General features: G+C 34.7%; 1 protein-coding gene across 4 annotated transcripts in view; it reads right to left on the bottom strand.

Annotated features, from left to right (window-relative positions):
- Positions 1–17,570, bottom strand: part of DLC1 (DLC1 Rho GTPase activating protein) — a 219,560-nt gene that overhangs the window by 126,278 nt on the left and 75,712 nt on the right. The window lies entirely within an intron of this gene.

Genomic DNA, 17,570 nt, shown 5'->3' with positions numbered 1-17,570 from the left:
TAATTTATCTTTTGTTTAACATATCTTATCAAAGGAAAGTAATAGAAATATTTTCACATTGCTGTAATTGTTATTGGCATTATACTTTTTTCACATTAAAAGAAAAGCATGCTATATTTTTCTTAAATTAAATAGTTTATAGGCTGAATTAATAGCACAATGGAATTTATATGGTACACATAGAATTAAAGAATGCACAACTGTGATTGAAGTAAGAAAGATCAGATGAAATATGGGATTGGGTGTGCAATGTATACAGAACTGCCATGGGAATCAAAGTACTGTGAACGCTGCTCTGAAAGCAATGCCTTCTAATTTGCTATGTTGGCCCACGATGTCAGAAATGGGTGCTAGTGGTACAGCAGTAGAGGCTGAATCTTCCTCCAATATTCTGTTATATTTTGTTGCTGTGTGACAGATGGCAGCTGAGGGGAGGCCTGCAAAATGGAGTCTGACAGGGAAGTGCATATGGAGTAAAGATGCATCATCAAATTCCTACATATGGAAAAAATGGGACCCACTGTTTATTGATGCTTACTGAATGGTTATGTAGCCCAAACAGTGGACATCAGCATAGTGAGGTTGAGGGCTTCAGCATAGATGATAGTGATGTGAAAGACAAGCCACATTCCAGATAGTCCTACAGATTTTTGAGTGTGACACACAGACTCTTTCATTGCTGGTGAAAATGCGTAGCTAGTGGTGGTATCTATGTTAAAAAGCAAATTCTTTGTAGCTGCAAATTTGGTCTATCAAATAATGTTAAACTGTGTTCTTCGTTGAATTTTCTATGGAAGTGAATACAAGGCATTACTTTCAAAGAGGCCTTTGCATTTTTACAACCCTTTTGCTTGTGGCATTTTATTCAGTAAAATTTTCCTACTCCCGACACCAGAGGAAAAGAAAGAGAGGAGTGATGGACAGAAATCACAAGAGTTTTAGACTTCTTGAAATAATTTTTGAAAAAATTTGTCTTAAGATCTGTTTTGTCCTGCTCTATAGAATGGTTTATAACATTTAGAAAAGTAAAATCATAAACAATATACAGTAATAAATACTTCACAGAGAGACTTGATGTGGCAGTAAGAAGTGTCAGCTCTGAAATCATAAGCTGTGTCATGGAAAGAGGCAACAGATTGATTGGGGAGGCCCTTTGAAAGTCAAAAGTTCAAGGTCAGGATGAAAGGCTTTAATTCAGTGGACTTAGGTGAAGCAGGTGTAGGACTCCATGAGGATATTAAAGAGTGATGAGCAAGAAAGGTAATTTGTATGGTAGCTTTATGACAAACTTCTTGGATTGTAATAATGTTGCCTGTAGCTGTAATGCAAGTTACTGGCAAGGTCTCTGATCTGAATGAGACCTTCTAAACTGCTATAGCCACAAAAAGAGAAAGTAGATAAAGTAATAATCTGCATCATTATTTTAATTTATTAAACTTTAATTTATCATGTAGTAAACTTCAATTTTAAAACACTGTTAACCTGATCAGTTGTTGCTTTTCCCCCATATATTGTTGGTTTTTTTTTTCTTAATTGATGAATCCCAAAACATATTGATTTACAGCCAAAAATATATTATTGTAAATTTGTTAGATGCTAGGCCTAAGAGTTGATATAAATTTTAAGTGGGTGTAGCCTAGGTAAGTCATAGCAGGAAATACACAGAACTATCATGCCTCAGAACAATTGTGTCTGTCACAAAATTAGTGTTTCTCTTACTCAGAATGAAGAAATACTTTAAGTTGCAGTTAATGTAAAAACTGATTGAGGTTTGCACATGAAAGTAATTCCTATGTTAACTACAGTAAACTTGTAGCAAGACTGATGGTACAGAGACCAATATGGAATACACAACCTAACAAAAGCAAGAATTTCAAAATGGAGTCATATGGATGGATAGAAAAAAAACAAACTAAAACACTTATATAAGGAAATATATTCAAAATGGTAGCATTGTAAAGTATGTTTACATAAAATAATTATGAGAAGGACCTCATACAGTGGTCCAGTACAGTATACAGCACAGTATAGTACAGTACTTATGACTTCCATTTTTCACTACTCCAGGTCCACAACAATGCATTACATACATAAAAATGTATTATTGCCTCATTTTTCTTCTTGATATCAGATTTGGTCCCCTTCCCCCCCTCCCCACACCCGCCCCCCTGCTAAACATGGTTCCAATTCCTTTATGTGCTTTTAAAGTCAGAACTCATAGAATGGTTTGGGTTGGAAGGTTAGGTGATCTTGAGGATCATCAAGTTCCAACCTCCATGCCACAGGCAGCGTTGCCAAGCACTAGATACATAATAGATCAGATTGCCCAGGGCCCCACCCAACCTGGCACTGAACTCTTCCAGGGATGGGGCAACCACAGCCTCTCCAGACAGCCTGTTTCAGCACCACACCATACTTTCAGTGAAAAACTTCCCCCTAACATCTAATCCAAGTCTTTCCAGCTTTAGTTCAAAACCATTCCCCCTTTTATCACTGTCTACAATTGAAAAAGTTGATTTCCTTTCTGTTTACCATCTCCCTTTAAATATTGGAAGGTCAGCAAAACTTGTTTTCTCTGATTTGGTCTGACCGACTAAAGAAGTGAGTTACTCACTTGTATACACAGAACATAATGCAATATTTTCCAGGATCCAAATATATTCTCAAATTCTTGTGAATACAAATAAAAAACCAACCAACCAAGAAAACCACCACCACTAACAAAAAGCCTCTAAAAAATTTACTGCAGCAGCAAAAGTAATGAAAATAAAATATTTTCCTTAAAACAGAATAGAAAGCAATTTTTTGAAAGGAATATCAACATCCTTTCAATCATAAAGACTGCAAGTAACAGGATTGTTTGGCTTAGAACATGGTATGGTGGTAAACTTATAAACTCTGAATCCATTAAAACAGTTATGAAAGATGAAAAATTTTCTCCTGAAGTCAAGACTATACATAAGCAAGTCTTTCTCATTAATTCTTTAGAATTTAACTCGTGTCATTGTTTTAGTCAAGGATTTAGATTTAAGGATTTTTTTAGTCAAAGATTTAGATTTGCTTAGCTTAGAGAAAAATTGTAAATCTTCCTATTTTATTAAAAAATACAGTAAAATAAAGGCCCAGATTTTTAAAAATCTTTATCCACAAAGTACTTTCAGTTATGTATATTTTCTAAACAGTGTAAATCTACTGAATCAAGATGCTTTGCTTTTTTATTCTTGGCAAAGAAAGAAAATGAGCTAAAAATTGTCAGAATGTTCTTTTGTTACTTAAAAGCTGAGAACAAAACCCTAAATGAATATAGCATTTCTTGAAACTTTTAAATAATGTAAACAGTAAGGAGGGCTTGCTCAACATCACAGACAGTACTATTATTGGTTTAATTTTTTTGTTAGTACAGCTACGTATACAGCTTACATGCTGTCCAGTGGGAAAACATGGTTGTTACTTATGAGAAGTACTCTCATCTCCAGTACACTTTTGAATTCATTTGGGACCTTCTTCGAACGAGTTCCATATGGTCCAAATGAATTGCATTCCCGGGAAGTGATTTAACATTTCTGGCAATGGAACAACTAAGCCAGATTTTCTTGCTTGGCCAGATGGGTTCACTATAACTTCACATTACTTCTCACAACTTGTAGAACATGACTAACAATTTCTACAATATTGGGTCATTTAAAAACAAACAAACAACAACAAAAAAAGAAAGAAAGAAAGAAAGAAACAAACAAACCATTAAAGTCCTTTCCCACCCAAAACCAAAAGCCCTGGCATGTAATCTTCCTACATCCCCTCACAGATACCAATACTCCCTAATGTCAGACTTTTTAACAGTATGTGCCCTTAGCAGCTTTGGGAGGAAATCCCCGTGGAAAGGTAACCAGCAATGACTTGCCTATCAGCTCATTGCTGAAACATATCATAGACTTTTATATTTTTATATAAGAGTATAATATAAATAAATAAATATATATATATATATATATATATTTTTTTTTACACTAAAAAGCAGGAATTTGTCCTAGGAAGAGATTACCTCAAATGTCATATCTATATTTCTGTATGCACTCTTGCTGTTTTGCAACTGATCCCATTTAAATACACTCTGCAAATACAAATGTAAAGTACACATAAACAACTATATTGATGGGATATTTTTATTTTAAGCTGCAGTTGCTCTGCAGAAATATAAGTAATTACATGCAATACTGGATTAGATAACAATTTCCTTTGATTTTTATTAGAAGTTAGGTGGAGGCCTGTCTTCTGATTAGAAACAAAATAGCATTAAGTTTTGATTTACCAAAGATTTAAGTTTATGATAAAATGAAAAGTTTTATTTGATTGAAGCCAGAATATCTAAATTTTTGAAGCTTTTAAGAGTATTTTAACAGGAAAGATATGTAAATATATAAAAAGGCCCAGAATTTCAAGTGAAAACCATGAGAGATTCATTATGGGCATATTGACACAAAAAAAGCATTTTCATATGCTTTCAAAGTGTGGGAGGGAAGACCTGGGATACTGGATTCTTGAGCAAATAGTTCTGTGTAGTAACACAGAATGTATCTAACATTCATTTACTGAAAAAGGAAAGAAAAATCCCTGCCACATTAGCTTCCTTCTATAACATAGTCAAAATTCAGATATTTTGTCTTTGAGTAGGGCAAAATAATTAGCACCGTAGCTCTTCTGAACAGGAGCAGTACAGCTAGACACTAAATGAATACAATGCCTTGGTTATTAATGATGAACACATTATCAAAGAGTGAGCATATTTAGGAGCAATTTGTCTCTTCCTGTAGTACAAAAATATATTTTTTCATACTGATCCCAAACCTGCAGATTAAACCATTATGAATTAAGATAGCTAACTTTTTGTTAGCTCACAAAACATAAAAAGCTCTGTCACAACTGACTCTTTTGCAAAGGGCTGTAATAGACAGGAAACTTCTGTATAACCCGGTAGAGGACCACACAACATATAATTTCTGAAAAAAGTATCTACTGATACCTTTCTGGTTTTGGTACTATCTGATAAACCAATTGGAGTGAGTCTATATGTCAGTTTTCCAAACACAAGATAGCTCATCTTTATTTTCAAGACAATAAATGTTCACTTTTCCCCTCATCCACGTATTTTTCCCCAGAATAATATTTGAGGCTTTTTTAATTTTTGTTTTTATTTTTTATTGCAGAAGATAAAGTACATCTGGAACCACATGAATCATATTTTCAGTTTTGCCAAACATTCACGATGAATATTTGACAAGGCCTTTCGGAACATTGTCAGCTCTCCAGCCGTTCAGGTATGCATTTGAATAGGCATGCTGAGAAGATCTGATAAATCTTGATCTAAAACTATTCTCTATTTTTTTTAATGTTGAATTAATTATTTTTCAGTTTTTGGTGTTTTTTTTTTGTTTTTTTTTTTGTTTTTTTTTTTGCTTATTTTGTTGATGAATGCAAACTGCTGCTGTGCTCACACATTTTCCATTATTTTCTGATACTCTTACAGTATCAGGGTAACTGTTAGTATACTAGGATGGGAAAACTCAACTTCATATAATTGTGGGCCAGTGTCTTTTCCTGAGCTCAGGCTTTTGATAAGATAAGCCCTCATCTTATCTTTTGGAAGCAATTCTACATCAATCACTTTTTACTGCTGCAATTAAAAATCACGGTCTAAATTTTCACTTTACTGGATGTTTTAGTTGCAAAAAAGCTCTTTATGCAAAAGTTTTAAACAGAAATGTATTTTTCACTGAAATGATTTACTTCAAAATCAAATCACCATTTCGATTTCTAGAAAATCTGTAATTGTATATTAAGGAGCAGAAAGTCCAGTCTTCAAAATTTGTAAGCAAAAATGACTTCTATTTAGCGTTTAAATAGGATTGTTGATTCTGAGACCAGAAACCAGTATGTATATTTAATTATATCTATTGCCTTCCTTCTGCGTAACCAACCACTCAAAAGAATGAAAACCTCTAAAGAAGAATGATCTACTTAGTTTCTGACAAGAAAGAATACATATACAATTTCCAAGGAAGTACTAATGCACCAAGTGACAAAACTCTGTATTCTGTTAAACAATGGCCACAGTAAAAACTGATGTCATCATTACTCAGACAGATTTGAGGAATTTTAAGATTTCTCAAACTGTACATTCTATATCCTCAGGAGTACTTAAATAAGCATTTTCTGTTACTTAGAAGCTATGCACTAGTTTCCTTAATTTGCATAAGTTAATATTAATTAATTAATAAGTTAATATTAATTGGGTTATTTTATGGAATAAAAATCAATGATCACTCAGATGGCTTGAAATTAGGGAAATACTGCAGTTCATAATCTGGGATTTCCTCAGTGATAACCTCATTACATGGCACTCACTTAATATCTCCATTGGAAAAGTTTGAAGCTAAATTCTTTGTTACTAATGAATCAGATCTAGAAAGTAAATATCTAAAAAAAGCCTTTTTAAAAACTAATCACTTAAGCAGCCCTCTTTTGGTACTGAACTGAATCAGTATTTGGTATTGAACTGAAATGACAGCAGTAATGTAAGAGAAAAGCCAAGGAAGATTGATATCATTATTTTGAATTATTTACAAAAAATATTTTATTAAACTCAAATTTTTAAAGTTGTACGCTTGCCATAGTTTCTCAAGTTTAGATTTTTTTTCTTATAGGTTAAGAAATAAGGAAAAACAAATTTCTTGATAGGTGAACTTTAGAAGTGGAATTCAGCTACGTCTTTTTTGTAATCATTCATTTTACTGAAGATTGCAATTACTAATAGTAGAACAGAAGGAAGGCAATAGATATAATTGAATATACATATTGGTTTCTGGTCTCAGAATCAATAATCCTATTTAAACACTAAATAGAAGTCTTTTTTGCTTACAAAATCCACCCAACAATAAAGTTTCATCAATTAATTAACTGCATTTAAAAATTAACCAACATCACATTCAGAAGCCTCTAATTAGACTTTGACTAGATTACAAATTCCTGTTCTGGTGAAAGTACAAAGCTGTATGCTTGCCTGCATATGTTCTTCTTCAAGCTGTATGTCTCTCCCCAACCACTTTGTTTGCTGGCCAGATATTTCTGTTTGTTCAAGTCTCTTCACGCCACTGAAGTCATGCACAGAGACCCCATCTAGCCATTGTAAAATAGTTGGCAGTCCTCTCCCCTTGAGTCTCTTGCCAAGAGCATGCACTAGGACTGCTCTGGTAACTTCCTACACCTTCATCATTCAGCTGTCACATTGCTACCCTTATGAAAGTACAAAAACAAAGATTTGGGATCATCCTCTTGTACCACATTGGTGTTACTATAGACTTGCTGTAGATCAGGATAAGCTTCCAGTGCTCTGAATTCTGTCAGCATCACATCGACTTATATGGTAATGGGAACGGTTTATTTGCAGCTTCTTCTCCATTAAGGAAAATTTAGCTACAGTATAGAATTAAGTTCTTATTCTTTAAGGGTATTTCTAGAGACTTTAGTCTTCAAAACAGCAGCTGTGAGCAGCTCAAAAACCTGAGAGTTACCATCACACTTTTTGGGAAATGTATTTAGTAATGACTATGATTCTTTTTGACCAGCAGCTGTCAGACCTTACATTATTTGTATATCAGGACTTGGAATAAAAACAAACATGTAAAATAACTTTAGTTCTGATACTTCGAGTAGTTCCCCAGATAAATAATTCTGCTTCCACTTGACCTACTCTTTAATTGCTAGACAGGATTTACAGCTTCAAAAGAGGAGTCAGATAAATTTTAATGTTAAGGAACATTTATACAGCTTATGACAGTAACATGACATGTGCTTCATCCAGTTCCGCTAGTCTCTTCCCTAAAGGAAGATTTAGCAGAGGGTTGTTAGAGTTGGGGTAATATGGTTAGGTTGCGGTTGGACTAGATCTTTAAGGTCTTTTCCAACCTGAGCAATTCTATGATTCTATGATAACTTGAATGTTAGCACCAAACCAGAGATATGACACTACCTAGAATTGGAACAGTTCCAAGAGTGCTCATGCTTTTCATCAACTAGCAGAGGTTCTATTAGGGTTCATTTACACATACAGAGCTTTTTCCCAAGCTTAGAAGTCATTTATTTAGCTAACGTTTATCTTATAAAACCTTTTATAATAACAAATGCATCAATAAACCCCAAGACATAGGCAAATGTGAACTATTTAGGAACGAAAGGGCACCCAGCTCTAGGGCAATAGTAAAAGATAATTGGAATCTCATGTTTCTTATTTGTTCCCACATCACGTAATGTGTACAAATGTGATTTTGTTTTAAAGGTCCTAAATCTGGGGACAGCTTCTGTATGGCTGACAGAAATCCCAGGTGATCTCAGTCTTCTCATCTCTTTATATGAGAAACTTGCAACCTTAGAATCACTCCACATTTCACGTAAATAAAAAATTCTTGCAATCATGTGATGATAGAAAATCAAATATTACATGACAACTATAAGTTACCTAATACCTTTGAGCATCTTCTCCCAGTGTAAAAGGGGAAATTATAAACAACACTATCATTTCTGGCCCCCTCCAAGAAAACAAAGAAGCAATTCCTACTCTTTATCCCAAGAAAAGCAAGTCATTCTTACTAATTTTGAAGGCTGTAGATATGAAAATCAGGAAGCTTGTCTCATTCCTGCATGTGCCAGCCTACTGGAATGCAGAAGTTGAGAAAGATTAGCAATATAAATCATCATATATGTAAATGAGCCATCTGATTCTAATGCTCTTTCCATGACGTCAGCCCAAATCTACTAATTGATTGCTATCTACAGTTTTAAGTTTTGCTAGTATTCGTCTCCTGGATCTCTCTGGGGTCGGAAGAAATAAAATCATATTCAAATTTCTTGATTATTAGATATACAAGATTGGTATTTATACTACTTGAGGAAGATGTTACTGTGTCCAGCTTTATATCATGAAAAAACAAATTGGATGTAGAGCATTGCAATAACTGACTGATACCAAGAGAGAAGTGACACCTATTCACGCTCCTGTGTGAATCCTGATCTTGAACTTTATCAAGGTATAGAAGAACAGATTACTATAAATGCTGCACCTCTTCTATAACAGCTAAACCCCTGCTTTCTAGAGAAGATTGCAGTTCATCACTCTAGAAGATGAAGAGTCACATAATAATTATGCTAATAACAGAATGATGGAAAAAAGAGGGGAATAGCATGCCAGACACAATCAGTGGTAAGTCTTTAAGAGTCACTTTAATGTCAAGTAAAGAGTATCTTATTTTTACAGAAGATTGTAAGTGTAAAATTAATACATTCCAGTTAGTTATCACTGAGTCAGCTTGATGTTATAGTTATCATATGTCTTTCTGGTTTATTAAAGCAAAACAGATCAATATAAATGACCCTATTTGCTTCGACAATGAGAAAACAAATGACCAGAAGCATAAGCACACAGGACAGTAGCTTAGGAAAGAGGAGGAAGTTGAAGGAAGAGAGCAAATACTGAAATATGCTAATATGCTGTCTGGATCTTGTTTGCCTATTTGACCATATCTGTTTGTTTGTGCTTCAACTCATAGCGAATATGAATTTAAAAATCACCAAACAACACTATTGTGACTTTGTAGTATTTCTCTAGTTTATACGAGAGAACAGATGAAAATGGATGTTTTCTTGGGCACTGCATAGGCAGCATGCAAACTTTTAAGCACTTGTAAAGGTTGTAGGTCACAGAGAGTAATTAAAAAAAGAAAAGGTGAAAAAGAAAAAGCTATTTTTAATCTATCGAAGAACTTATTTCTTTCAAAAGAATTTATTGGTTTTTTTTTTTTTTTTTTTTTTTTTTTAAATAGGAAACATTATTTATATGAAAAAACTCCACCCCTCTTTCCATTAAGGAAGGGGCAAAAAAAAAAAAAAAAAAAAAGACTTAGAAATACACAACAAGGAAAGATGAGATGTTCCTATCACTAAGAAAAGAAACGGGAGCTTTGCCTCCTAAAAGGGCCTAAGGAGACGATGTGCAGAAGTAATTTTAATCCAAATATAACAATCTATGTTCTAAGAAGTACCCAAAGCCCTTGAAAAACCTCTTTGGAAAACAAAATATTAATCTGCACAGCTGCTTATAAACATTTTACCATAAAACAATTTGTCATTTTTTTTTTGTTTCAGAAAAAGAATAAAAATTTCTACTTTAATACCTAAATTCTGGTCAGAGTGTTAAACTTCTTTTGCTCATGTAGCCAAAAGCTTGGTTCCTTCAACTAATAAACCAGATAAATACATATTTCATCTGCCATATAGTTTCTTCATCTGGAATTACTGCCAGTATGAACACTACTCCAGGCCTGGTGTACATTTCTTCTCCTATTACACTTCTTTATGATCTTTCATCTCCTTGCTTAACTTGGTATTGCCTAGGATAAATTTTATTAGTATATACCACATGTTACATGATTCCCATCTCTGTGCAGTAATGCCATCTTATTCCCAGGTACTATATGTCAAGCTAGCATCTTTGATGTCATAAAAATCCAGAAACAATCAGAAATACTCATATCTGTCAAGTTTCTCATGCTGCTGACATATTTTACACTTAGGAGATGTTTTGCAGTTGACTTCAGTGAACTCAAGGTTCCACTCACCATCTTAAGCTTCAATCATAAAGGTGACACTGTATTTTTTTCCAAATTACCAGATACAATCTTTTTATATTCAGACAATCGTTAACAACAGCTTGTGAAGGATATATCCTCTGTATAAATCTTTTATCTTATAAACTTTTATAGGACACTTAAAAGTTGAGGTATTCAATATTGGAATTCACTTATCTAATATAAGTTCTGAACATTATCATTTTCTATAGAATTCCCATTTTGATGATATATTTCTAATTGATGGGGGAAAAAAAACGGTATTGTTATAGAGCAGAATTCTGCTGAAATCAGTTGAATGTTTGCCAAGGACTCCAGTAAGGAAAGGCTCAATTTGACACTGCCTGACTCAGAACCTTCCCCTTTATGCTGTGCCCATTTCCCTCTAAGAGACACAGTTCTGTATGTGTGTATTCTATGTGCTACCGTTAAAATCCAGAACTTTCAAATCTTTTACTAATTGCTACTTTTACTACTAATACAGACCATTCCTTTTCCAGAAATCTCAAAATTAGTCCTCTTTCAAGATCATTTTTAAGTTTTGTTTTGAATTTTATTTTTGTTTTCTGCAGGCATTCAGCAAAGAAATATCTCTTCAACATTTGTGTTCCCATGCTATTTCCATAAAAATCTCATCTAGGCTTGCGAACAGATGCACTGCAGATCCTGAGAGCAGTAAGTAGGTTCAATTCTGTGAAGTGCTGGGCATTTGTTGTATTTCCCCACGATCATGCCCTAACAGAACAGTTTCTTTCTAAATTGTTTCATCCTTCCCAAAGTTTGTGTGGCATATTACAGAAAAAATACAGTTCATGGTTTCTAAACTTTCAAAAGTTTCCTGCGGGAAACAGCAAGAGTCCAAGTACACTCTTGGCTTTCATACCAATACCAGTCCCCTGGGGAAGAGTTTGACTTATTCCATATTTTAGTTAAGAGAGACTCATTACAAGTATGAAACATTTTCTGCAATAACACTTTTGACTGAATCTCATGTTCACACTCTACTCTCCTAGAACCAATATTTCACAAGCATTTAAAAATTTTCCTCTCCATGAAGAACTGTGCAAAGTAATCTAAAAAGCCACAAATCCTACAAAAGTAGGCTTTTTCTTTTCTTTTCTTTTTTTTTTTTTTTTGAAAGCAGGTAGTCTGCAGACTGGCAAAGCAGATTTCTGACAAAATAGCTGCAGTTTGAATGGAAAAAAAAAAAAAAAAAAAAGGATTTGGGGATATAAGTACATGAATATGATAAAGTTTAAATTCATGGACATTACTCCCTAGTTTTATATAGTTTGAATTACAAAGTTGCCACAGGAAGGGTAGATTTATTTATTTAATGAATTAGTTTCTTGTGTCTTGGAAGCTAAGCAAACAGAAATGGGACTTAGTGAAAATCAACAAACAAAATAAAAACACTGTAGCAATCCTTCTACCATGAAACTGGTGCCTGTTTTTCATTGGAAAGAATACAACTTTTTTTTTTCCATTGGAAACGACACAACAACCCTTGACCACCCATGCATTTCAGTCATCCTAAGTGCAATGTCTGTATGCTGAACTTGATGAGGAAAAAATATATTGTTAGCACAAAGTTACAAAGAAGTCTCTTGTGACAGAAGTTTAGAATTAAAATTATGTTTTACATTTGCCTGAGTTTTGATTGGAGAATAAAAGTGATGATAGGAGTAAAAGATAGTCATTACCTTGTGACCACTGAAAGAGAAAACATTTATTAGCTGGTGCCAAGGAGAGCAAAGGAAAGAAATAAGTTGAACTACAAATAGATTAGATCAAGACTTTTCAGTCTGCCTTTTTATGTTCTTTATTAGTTTGCACTTCTAGTCTGGTCAAAAATTGAGATCGTCTGATTCACTTTTGATAGGCAAATCCTACTCCTCACCATCTGAGTTTAGCATAATTTAGAAAGAGAGGGAACAGAGAAGCAGGGACTCAACAGCCTAGAGACTATTAACAGAAGTTGGATGTCTTTCAACCTGTGAGACTAAATGAAATCTGCCCATCCACACTGTATGAGATGATTCATGTGACAGCAAAGCTACCAACATCCGTGAAAAATCAGGACACTGAGGGCTGGCAAAGGACATGCCCCATGTCCAAAAGAGGCAAAAACCTTAAAAATCTTTTCATCTTACCTCTGCCCAAAAAGATCATGGAGCACACCTTAGAATCAGTTTCCAAACACAAGTAACAGGAAGGCAATACTTCCTGTTTTTTAGCTTCTTATATGAACCTATATAAAATCTGTTGAAACAATTTCAAGCTGCTGTTGAAAATCTCTATGTTATAATCACTAATTACACAATATTGAAAATTATTTCTTGCTCTTGCAAGTTGCCTAACATACTTAAATACTCTACATTAAAATATACACTAATATAGTTATCTTTTATATTGTCATTTTCTTTTTATTTTTTTTTTAATGAAAATGTTGAAAATCATGATTCCCACCTGAGTATTTTTCATCTTTTATGTGAATGAACATAAATACTACAGAATAAACATAATATTACAGAAATTTCATACGACAAAGTAAAACTGAGCAGCTGGTCTGATTTCTGTGTTTTTTAGGCAACTAAAAAATAATATTCAAATAAGTAATCTTCAGGAGACTAAACTATTCAGGAGAGAGTCAAGCTACATGTCATAGGTGTTCTGGAAGTAATTTAAGTTAATTTATTAACTGAAATAACCCAGGTAGGAAAAAAAAAAAAAAAAAAGTATATTTTGTTGGGAACCTTGTGAGGAAGGGAAAAAATATCAGTATCTTGTTCTAGAGATTTTTCCTGAAAATTGGTTTAGCATAGGAATATATGTAAACAGGACAAAGGTGCCACACTACCATTGGTCATCCCTACTCTGCATGTTATGTCCATTTGAGATTAATGCTTCAGAACAATGTACAGCAGGTCCTTGGTTCTCAGACTATCCATTGCCAGTCAGGGAACATCACTCGGTTCTGATGCTAGGGGTAATCAAATTAAATGTTAGGTTATATTTTACTATATTTTATTTCTTGTTTTGTTGAAGAACTAAACCAGAAATGTTTCAGGCAACCAGTTTGAGGGCAAATTCTCTTCCCATAACCCAGTAAAGAAGTGATTGTGCATGGAGACTACTGAAGTGAGAGACCTCTGCAACCATGTCACTCCTTTCCCAGGACAAGCAGGAGGAATGGATTCAACCTTGTTAACTAGGCATTAAGTTGTTTTAAAGACTTAATTCAAATCAATGTCATCTAGTAAAACACATCAACAACTATCAACTGTTCTTTTACCATGAAAGTTAAAGTTGTTAACGTTAACTCCAGTTGTATTCTGTTGCAAAGTTGCAAATGAATCCTCTTCTGCCTTTGCTGGCAAGACTTAAAAGCCATCCACTCTTTGATATCTTTTCCACATTCCTATTTAGAGCTATCAAACCACTAATTACCCTTTGGGCTGATTCCTAAGTGCTTACCAGGAACTGAAGATATGATATGCTATCAAAGCACTCACTTCTAGCCAAGTCTGACACTTCAGGAGAAGTAACAAAATTAACCCCAATTCCACATGTTTGCATATTTAATTTGAGTTACATGCAGATAAATGATGTTTTGCTGGAGTAAGCACCAAGCATGATCTCTGAACACTGTTACAGCTCTGCTACAAGAAATTTGGTACAAATAAACACCAATTAAACACGCGAGAAATCAATGGAAAGCCCTCCTTGACACTGGCAAGCACTGAATTGCATCCTACATCAACCAAGACTATACTTTCACCTGACCCGACTTCAAACACTAAGACACTTGATATTGCTTGGTCAATTCAATCTCATTTTTGTGAGATACTTTAGTTGCCCTTCTCAGCTTTGCAATCTACAGATGAGAGAATGCTTGAGAGAGTTGCTACCTAGGACCTAACTGAGCACACTACCTTAAAGGTTATCCCATTGTAGCTATGCCATATGGTATTGCCCATAGGAGGAAGGGGAGCTGTTGAGTTACCTCATGCTCAGCAGGTCTTCTGTCACCAAGTTCATAAATCAATATGATAACACAAAGCCCATGCATTGCTGGACTCAGAAAACAGTTACCCTCCACTACTCTCCAGGTAGTAAATGTAAAATATTAGGGGTCAAGACTTCTGATTTATCCTGTAGTGTTTAGTTAGAGAGGCCATATAAAAGGGGATATCGAAATTTTGTGTAAAATGTCTTCTGACACAATTCAGCCTGTGATAACTAAATTATTTATTATTCATCTCAGTACCATGATTCTTGAAAATAATTTTCTCAAAGTTACTTAAGATATTGTTACAGGGAATTACTTTATCACTTATCCAGATTTCAAGATTAACAGCTTAATTATTACTCACTTTAAAGACAATAAAAATCTTTTAAAATTTCTTAGGCTGTAGAGCAAGGTTGCTACAAAGAAATACTCTGTTAGTCTATCTCATTTGGATGAGTTCATCACATAGGTGAAGAGCAGCTCTTTAATGCAGTTGGAACAGCTTTAATAGAAAGCAGATCATGCAAAGACTTAGAGGAGTCACAGACGGAACTAACACAATTTTCCTTATGAAATGTCTTTTAGTGGAAGGACAGCTGCAAGCCACATTTGAGTTGAAGTCAGTTCCAGAACACCCAGAATCTGATGGTCAGAACAGATCTACTTGACGCAGTGGTAGAAATACAAATGCTATATAAACACCAGAGCTCCCAGTGATGAATGCGATGGTTGAACTGCACTGATGCTTGCAACAGTGGAAACTTCATACATGCACGGACAAAGCCCATAAGACACAAACATATAAACAGCATAATTGCTAGTTTGAGGAGCTGAGCTACTAGAACTTCAGTGAAAACAAGGAGAGATCTAACGGATAGAATTGCTTCTGTGGGAACTTCAGATAACCACATGGAATTCAGTGGGAAACAGGAAAGAATTTCCCATGCATTTTATGGAACAAGTTATATATTCCACACGGGTTCAGACAGTATGGTGACTGACTGCTTGGAAAAACTGAGTTCCTTTCTTATTTTGAAGGGTGATACTGATGGTGACTTTTTGGGGGTAGAATTGGCTAATAATACTGTCAGATTACAAGACAGCAAGAAATATAAAAACAGCCAATATTTTGCAGTAAATCTTAAAGATTATCTGCTAGTACATGACAATGATGTGAAACAGAAGTAGAACATAAGAATAACAAACAAAAAAATACAACAATAAAAATCTAGTATCTAGAAGAGAGAAAAATCCTTACAAAGAAAGATCAAATTGGACAAAAACAAATATATGCAGACTTTTTTTCTTATTATTCCCTCAGTCTGTTTTGTATCAATAATAATGGCTTTTATTTGAATTCCCTACTTGATTCCTCATTGAAGCTTCCTTTCTACAGTGTCCCCTATATTTTCCTGGCCTAGAGTAAAACTTTTGCAAAACATTTTCCTTATTTCAAAAAAAACGTACTCATTGCATTTGCTGTCTGAAACTCTTTATCTTTATCTGTGAAGACAGTTAAGACTCATGAATTTTAGACCGTTTATTATCATCAGATTCTACATAGTGTTGTCCGAAGCAGTATTTTCATTTCTATTCTTTCATTCCTTGCTTCTGATCTATACTCTGACTGTGATTTTGATCCTATCAATTTGTTACTTTCCAATACATTTTTTTTCCTGGATGACTGTAATGTGATGGCAAGCATAGGAATGACAGGGTAGCAGACAAATCCTAAGCTGCAGCAGGTGATAGGAAACTCAAACAAGGCAACTGTGGACACAGAAATAAAGGAACAATCTGCTTACCACTGGAAGGCCTCAGGCACACAGGAATGTCCAGAAAAATACCATTGCCTCCACTGCCAACTCTTACATGAGGTCCAGGAAGGGGGGAGCCAGGATCCACCCCTTTTGGTCATTCCAGTTTATTGCATGCACCTGAGCTCCCCTGGGTTGGCCCTGCCTTCCCACCAGGTGCTCAATCACTATTTCAGGCTGTGACTTAGCATTTCCACTGCAATGACAAAAATGCTGACAGTACTTTGTCCATGAGCTTTTTCATGTTTTCCTCAATTGATATAGAATCAAGTAGAATCCTGGTTTGTTAATTATTCAGTTTTCTCTGAATTGCTCTGTTTCCCCCAACACTTATAAGTTTCTCTTAAAATCCTGTTCCTAGTTTGCTATTGTTTGAAGTAAGACAATAAGAAAATATTTTACTTGTTAATCATTCTTTAAAATAATAATGGTGATAGTGGTAACTTGCTAGTATCTTTGCTTTAATTCTCATAAGGTTAGCCAGCTTACACTTTACAAACCTATTTTTAAGTGGTGACAACAGTATTTGCATTACTAAAGCATTCAAAACCCACAGACATGGACCACAACCTCATTGTGCAAGATCCCGTACAATCAGGGCAAAAGAATTACCCATACACCTAAAAGAATGCAACTAGTCTAAAGCAAGAATCCTTATGCAGACTGATGTGGAAGTATGAGTGTTTTGAGTAGTCTGAGAACACTCTGATCTTGACTGATTTCAAACTTTTTCAGAAACCCTAGCTAAAGAGTACACTAAAGAAAGCACTGGACTAGTCAAGATAGCTTTTTTGATGTATGTGGGAAGAGTCCTTAGGAGGAAAAAATTTGAAGGTATCCAGTCTCCTGTAGTCCAAGTTTACCTGAAATTGTGAATTTTATCCTATAAGTATTTTTCTGAAGCACTTAAAATCACAGAATCACAGAATGGCCAGGGTTGGAAGGGACCTCAAAGATCAAGAATCTCCAACCCCCCTGCCACATGCAGGGCCACCAATCTCCCCATTTAATACTAGACTGGGATGCCCAGAGCCCCATCCAATCTGGCCTTGAACACCTCTAGAG

The sequence above is a fragment of the Phasianus colchicus genome, chromosome 4, assembly GCF_987193195.1.
Source record: "Phasianus colchicus chromosome 4, bPhaCol1.hap1.1, whole genome shotgun sequence".
Classification (NCBI taxonomy): domain Eukaryota; kingdom Metazoa; phylum Chordata; class Aves; order Galliformes; family Phasianidae; genus Phasianus; species Phasianus colchicus.
This window is presented reverse-complemented; position numbering and strand designations above follow the sequence as displayed.